General features: G+C 44.4%; 1 long non-coding RNA gene across 7 annotated transcripts; it reads right to left on the bottom strand.

Moving 5' to 3' along the window:
- Positions 1-1,138: 1,138 nt before the first annotated feature.
- LOC123097297 (uncharacterized) lies at positions 1,139-6,911 on the bottom strand. 7 transcript variants are annotated; one of them, XR_006446979.1, is made up of 4 exons: positions 6,405-6,911; positions 3,523-5,763; positions 3,358-3,448; positions 1,139-1,919 (listed from the first exon to the last, which is right to left on the bottom strand). It is a non-coding gene; the product is annotated as an uncharacterized lncRNA (long non-coding RNA). The 7 variants fall into 7 exon arrangements; XR_006446974.1 differs by having other exon boundaries at positions 3,935-5,763; positions 6,405-6,909; XR_006446978.1 differs by lacking the exon at positions 1,139-1,919 and having other exon boundaries at positions 1,985-3,448; positions 3,935-5,086; positions 5,329-5,763; positions 6,405-6,908.
- Between the last annotated feature and the right edge of the window lie 854 nt (positions 6,912-7,765).

The raw sequence follows: 7,765 nt of genomic DNA, 5'->3' as shown, positions 1-7,765 counted from the left end.
AAAGCAAACGTATAAGTGGGACTAACCAAAAATCAGTGATGTTATTTGACATGATGGATATTCCATACATACGGCAAAGGTCAGAGCGCCGAGCATTGCTTGACATGGCATGCTACAAGAGGCCGATGCGGCGTACGGTTCGGACACAGCGCAGTTCACGACCTCGTTGACGGTGGCGATTCCCGCCATGGAAGAAGTTACAGACTGGATGTCGAGCACCATGTGTGCGCAATAACCCGGCTTGTCGGACGCCGCCGCTGTCGGCCGTGGCCGCATCATGCAAAATCTGGTCGGCGAGCTTCACGTTGGACAACACAGGCGAGGAGTCCTCGGCGAGACACTGGCCGCGGTCTTGCACCTCACTAAACAGGCCCAAGGACTCGTCCGTTTCTTCCACCTGACTGAACAGTTCCATAGCGGGATCATCCTCTTGGCTAAAAACATGCAGCAATGAGTTGAACCTATCTTCCTCTAGCGTGAACGGATCCATGGTGGAAGAGAAAGGGCATCCGTTGAGAATCTTTGTTCGTGTGATGGTTTCTGTTCTTAGGAGAAGGCTTAGATCAGGTAGAGAAAGATGTTGTCTACGCTCTCAAGGAGGAAGCACTAAAAAAATGGGATTGCGTGCGACGGGAGGATATACAATTTCCTAACTAAACGATGGGGCCCTTTTTCCCAACAAACGCATTAAGTGGTTGGCTTGATTTTAGCATCAAGAGGATAGCTACCATGTATGTGGCGGTGGAGGGGTAAAAGAGGGATTAAGTGAGATTACAACAAATACACCTTACATTGTGAATTTTTTGTAAAAAAAAATGCACCTCAGATAAAGGAACGGAGGGAGTATTCACCAAAGACCTTATTGCACCTTTTCATATAACACACCAATTCTTCCATCCTTCCAGCGATCCCACCCTTCCATATAAGACACCAATCAAATCATATCGTGAAGGGTGGGTTTAAAACCTTCCATCCAAAAGATATCGCATCACAAAAAGCTTCCATAAACAACAACAATCGAATCGCATCGCAATCAAATCTTTTCGCTATTTCCATCGCAATCAAACATATACCAATCAAACACACTCTTTCCATAATCAGCAAACAATCTCTACTCCTAGAGGAGTCTACGGTTTGTGATCTTCAGTGATGCATAAGCAGCAGTAAGAGACAACCTGGCGAATTGAAACATCTTAGTAGCCATCAAGTGTGTCAACCTCACGATCCCCATGTCTCTTAAAGTAATAAATTTTAAGGAAGCGCCCTAGTGGGGAAAAAGATGACAAATCCAAAATGGCTGGCAATTTAGTGTCATTATTCTTTGTCAAACTCAAGGTAGTAGTACTATCTTTATCAAGTTAATATGCAAAATCACTACAGTCGGTACCCTTGACATAGGTTGTAGGGAAAGTGCGTATGTGAAATCATTATTTTACCTCCTTTTTTGTTCATACATTCATATATGGCAATGTCCTTTTTTCACGAATATGCAAAAGCCTTGCATATCATTGCATTGATAGGAGAGTGTGAAAATACAGGGTTTAGTTGTTACAGGATATATGCCGCAACAAAAGGCCGCCTACAAGCATGTGCGCATGGATGGCATGAGTAAGCTGCCTCGACGCATGGATCTCTGTGGAAGCGCCTCCCACGATGGACCAGGACTGCGTCTCCGGGATGATGACCGCAAGGCCTTTGGCGCCGGCGCATGCTCACAAGCGGGCCTCCTCCTGAATTGTTTGTATGGCGCGTGTGACGGATGGTTGGTCACCATCGAATAGGTAACTATGCTTAAAGAAAAGTGCCTAGGCTATAAATCAGATTACGTGAATTAGTAGCTGGAAGAACTCTGCCCTGTATTACACAGCCTAAGTACCAGATTGACACCTAAGAAATGGATATCCAGCGTCCACATTTCCCTATTTGTAGTAGAACATAAAACTGAATCAAATCGAAGGTCCCCGTGCATTGCAACGGGATGACAAAATAAACACATGGATATACTTTGATAAAAGAGAGAATCATGCATAATGTAGCATATACATTTTGCACACAACTTTATTGTAAACAAAACATACTCGTGGAAATTGCTAAGCTACTGGCTATGTCCTGAATATACTGAAATTGACTTCACTGGATTTATGACTTCAAGGTGGGCAGGATCTGCATGTTGATCCAGCACAGGAAAATTCATTACCCCTAATATTTGATAGAGACAAAGGCACCGACACATGATCATGGAAAAGCAAAATCCAGTTTTATCACCAAAAAGAAATGAAAAAACAAGTTATTGGTGCTTTCTTTCTCTGTAGTCCTGAACCACTGCTTGGATTGTGTGGATAATAGGGAACTTACATATAACAAGAACTCTTTATAATTTGGAAGTATACGATATAACGTGGACAACAGTGTTCTCTCAAAATCTGTAGCAATCAATGGAAAAAAGTAAAAGCTAATCTCCTAACACTACAATATTCTCAGGTATGTATTCTTAAGAATAGGGGTCATCTTACTTTGCCAGGTACTCCCTCTGTAAACTAATATAAGAACATTTAGATCACTACTTTAGTATTCTAAACGCTCTTATATTAGTTTACGGAGGGAGTACAAAATTGACAAATACAATGGTACTGCTAGTAGCCTATTAACGATTTTGAAGATGTGCAACAAGACAAGTTGTGCCATTTGAAAATGAGTGTAACCATGGACAATTAGGTCAACATGTTCTAGTGGTAATAAAACCAGGGACACCTGAATTAGTACTACAATTATGTTAATGTCAAATTCTTCAGTTTGTTCCTATAAAAAACGCCCACTGTAACTATGTTTCAGTTCTTCATCACTCCTTCCACTTTCGTGAAAAAGGGAAAAGGAATAGGGCAGTATTAACGAAGGGGGATATCTTACTGGAGAAATAACGATGAATATCTTAGACTTTTCTCTGTAGCTCTGAACCACTACTTGTATTCTGTGGATAATAGGTAACTTACATACAACAAGAACGCTTTATAATTTGGAAGTATATGATATAACGTGGACAACAGTGTTCTCCCAAAATCTGTAGCAATCGATGGACAGAAGTAAAAGCTAATCTCATAACACTACAATATCATCTATTATGTATTCTTAAGAATAGGGGTCATCTTACTATGGCAGGTACAAAATTGACAAAGACAATGGTACTGCTAGTAGCCTAGTATCGATTTTGGTGGAACTGGTTCTACTTTTTTTTATAGCATCCAAACCAATCCAGAAGACCGGCAACCACATGGGCAGGAAAATTCTTGTGCACATCCCCTGCTCCTAGTGTAACCCAACTGACAAACGTGAACATACATATCTGGCGGATTGCATTACCTGAAGCGCACATAGTCAGGGTTCTGGCCAGAGAGTTGCTCTGACATGCCGCTGAACACGTGATTGACGCCCCAACCGCGCAGACCTGGACCTGCGACGAACAGAGAATCACGTGAGCAGCTGGAGGGTGAAGGAACCATGATGAGGCCAACAGAGGTCACAGACGCTAGACAGCAGTTAAGGACGATGACTGCGTAGACATCCATGGAGCCGGCGGGGTTGCGTGCCATAGCAGAAGATGAATTCTTTAACATTTCTCTTTACCTTTTAGAATCATCAACGGCAAGAATGTTGAAAGAATTAGCATAAATAAATTAGTGATACTAAAAACATGATGGGATGATTAGTTAAACCATTACCGCTCATTCTCACCTTACTGACTCATAACAATCAAGCTTAAAAACATGATCTGACCATGGACAAAGACAAAGACAAAATGACCAAAAAGTCTATAAATAGAACTGCAGCAACATGATTGTGTACCAACAAAAATTACATGGCAGTGTGATGGTAATGTGCATTCAACCCAGGGTTTTTTATAGGCCACTTGCAATTGGACAAGGATTCAGATTAGCACCTGATCGGCACCAATGCAACCGATGCGGGGACAATCTTGGACTCTTCGATGACAACGACAAAGTGGCTGGCGGCGCCCTTGGACCTTGGTCATCTTCTTGTTGAAAAGAAAGCCGCTCCTGCTCGCGGCCCTTGACGGGGTTGAGCTCCGAGTCGTCCACGCCAACGCTGTCGTTCCGCTCTCATAATTTGAAAAAGAGGTAATGTACCGTACCACCAGGCAAGTAGTCAGAATCAACTTTCACTTTCATATGGTTAGATATAGTGGACTAAATTAATTAGGCAGGGTTTGTGTACACATTAGTAACAAAATCAGTAATCAACAAGGCATAGTTAGGCAAATCGACACACTGAAAAAACATTGTTAATGCAGTGTGAAATAAGAGAGGGATGGAACATAGTACCTATTCATCGTATGGTAAGAGAAGATGTGGCAGCAAAACAAGTTGTGCCATTTGAAGATGAGTGTAACCATGGACAATCAGGTCAACATGTTCTGATGGAAGCAATATATGAAAGGAACTGATAGTAAATGGATGGAGCAACATGAATCTAACCAACAAATCCTAGCTAATGTTTCAATTTTTTCCGGTAAGACCGCAGATTCTCCTTTCACATTTATTCCAAGGGTGTGTTCATAGTTATTTGGCTTTATATAGTTTTCAAATTACAAATCTCATAAATGTTCACACACTTGTTTGGTCAACCTCAGTGCTCGATGGTGCCGGGGAGCCAATGAGTTCCTCTCTATGTGGCAGACCGAATTTCAAAAAAGGTTCACTCGCTATTTTTCTAAAGTAAAAGACAGAACGCAACCTGAATTCTAACGAAGTCATATAATGTGTGAAAAGTCTGATGGAACAAACCCAAGCTGATGACATACAACGTCAAAGCTAGAACAGTTAGTGAATCAATCAAGACACCCTCCCCCCACACACGTACACGACCAAAATAATAATAAAATTTACCTCTAGAAAGGGCACCCAGTAGTAAATCAGAGCGCCGGCACAATTTTAGTCATAGGAGCAACTTATCTCGCCAACAATCTATAATGAACGGTTAGTGCTCACCAAGATGAATCTCTGTTTTCTTCAATGCATATTATATATTCTGTAGATGAATCTTCTTCTTCAGAACTCCTTTGTCCCGATCTCTGTACGAAATGAATGTATGAATGTACATTGTAATGTGTAAATATTAATGCTGATGCATAGTCCAATAGTTAATATGCGTGTACGTACATGTATATATCCACACCAAAATAAAAGGGAAATAGTTCTGATATGGTACAGAACATAGCACCAAATGCCAATGAATTTGAAATAGTAGTTCTGATGTTCGATGACAGACATGTAGGGAAATCTAATGTTTTTAATGGTCCAGCGTGAGATATACATCTTATGTTTCGATGTTAGCTCAGAAACCGTTGGTTACAAAAATCTCATCATCCCCAACACATCAACGAGTATATACTATTGCACAATATTGGTTTGTAGATGTTCTCATACATTCAAAAGGGCCTTTCCAGTTCCATCATGAAACCTGCATCAGTGTTTCATGTTCCAGTTTTGTGTTAAGCGAAGTATCCAACACTGTAAGTATGAGAATCAATATCGAGGAGAAGCTACACACTATTGGCTAAACGCAAGGATTGTTTTTCAAGTGTGCGACAATGTAGAAAAAAAAACAGTATCAAGGAGAACCTACACACCTTGCTTCCTCGACTTAGCAATTAGTATCGCATATATATCTTATCTCCAAATAAAATTAAAATATGCATGCATATCTTGTTTATCATGTCGGCATATGCATCAGCAAAGCTAGCTGCCCCTGCAAGTGTACATATGATTAGTCTTAGGGTAGTTCATACAGAATAATTATATGATGTGTCTTGAACTGTGAGGCTGCTCTTATCACCAATTAACATTAAAAAGTGGATGAACCACCTATAAATTTGAACATGGGATCTTATGTTGAACATGATATCCAGTTTGTAATTTAGAAGTGAGTGATGTAGTCCATAATCAACCAATAGAAAAGAAGCGCATAACCAAGCAATGGTTGTCTATAAACAATACATGATAAGGAAATTAGCTATTGCATAATAATACGTATTTTTGTCTCTTCAGTGTTACTTGGTTATTACATCTCAATAAGCTGTCTCTTGTTCGCATGATATATTCACACACCAAAATTAGAAAACAACATGTGTCGTTGTTGCTTGATCCAGCAAACACTACACACATGCATGCACACGCAACAAGCATCCATCGGCAGCCAGCAAGCAGCACGCACACAAACACGCTGAGTTCATACAAGCATCAATCGGCGGAGAACACGCACGCACACAAGCTAAGCTAGCAAGCCACACACAGAGCACGCCCATCCCATCACTAACGCAGAGCACACACGCACACAGCGCAACACATACACAAAGGTCAGATTTGGCGGAGAGGGAAAGGGAGCCATACCACGAACGGGCGGATCCTATAGGCGGTACGCGGCGGAACCTTGAAGTGATCGGCGGCGGATCCTGTAGGCGGTACGCGGCGGATCCTAGAAGTGGTCGGCGGCGGATCCTGGAAGTGATCCGTGGCGGATCCTGAAAGTGATCGGCGGCGGATCCGGGAAGGGATCGTCGTGCGACTCCACAAGTAGATCGTCGCCGGTTCATGAAGCAAAGCGGTGGCGGCTTTGAACTGGGAGGGCACCGGCGAAGGGATGCAGCGGCGGGGGCGAAGTGCAGATGCCGTCGTGGATCTGGGCGCTCCCTCTCCCTTCCCTTCCCTTCCCCTGCCTTCCCTTCCCTTGGGATTCCCTTGGGAGAGGAATAGAAGGTTGGGGGCGCCGGCGCAGGGGGGCGAGGAGATCGCCGGCGGCGGGGTTGGATTGGGGTGCGGCGGCGGCTGCGACTGGAGACGGGAGACGAGGCCGGGCTAGCGAGGGATTGGTTCTCTCCCGACGGTAAAACCAGCGGAGGAGAGGTGGTGGACGGAAAAAAAAAAACCTAAAAAAAAAACGGACGAAAGTGGTGGGACGAAAATAAACCCGAAACGTAGACTACCAACTGAGATATTAGAATCTCCTCACCGATTCTTTTCCCTTCCATCTATCCCCAATGCGACGCCGCACAAACCAACGTTGTCCTCCCGCCTCCCAGTGCCACACTCCCGCCATTGGAGGTTGTGTGCGAGCTGGTCGCCATCCCCAATGGCGGCTGCCCAGGCGGCAACGCGACGACGGCAAGGACAAATTTTCGCCGGAGGCCAAACCGCGAAAGGCCAACAAGATGAAGGTGTGCTCCGACCACAAGATCGTTTCTTCTCAAGAGTCAGGCACCCGGTACCGCCACCGAAAGATCTAATCGGAAAGCCTCTTCGTTCCGGCCTCCTCGCCACCGTCCATGCCATCATCGCATACACGCCAGCGCTCGACAAGACCAGGCGCCGCGATGATGATGCATGACGACATCCCTGCCGGCTAGATGGCGGCCGTGCCATAGATCCCTTGTCGGGTTCGATAGCTGGTGCCCACCCGGCAGCAAGCACACCGTGCTGCTGTACACCACACCGTTGTGCAGAGTACAGAAGACGTTTGAGGACTGCTCCACTGTGCGCTGGCTGCTCAACAGGGTTCGCATCACCTTCATGGAGTGTGATGTGATGAGCTCCGCGCAGCTGCCGGAGCCGAGCACAGCATGCTCCTGCCGCTGTCGTGGATGGCAGGTACGTCAGCAGAGCTGACGTGCTGGTGGAGCGGCACGAGAAGTCGTTGTTCCGGATGCAATGGGAACGGTCACATGCATCCTTTGTTGTTGAGATGAACCTTACCC

Source organism: Triticum aestivum, chromosome 4D, assembly GCF_018294505.1.
Source record: "Triticum aestivum cultivar Chinese Spring chromosome 4D, IWGSC CS RefSeq v2.1, whole genome shotgun sequence".
NCBI classification, from domain to species: Eukaryota; Viridiplantae; Streptophyta; class Magnoliopsida; order Poales; family Poaceae; genus Triticum; species Triticum aestivum.
This window is presented reverse-complemented; position numbering and strand designations above follow the sequence as displayed.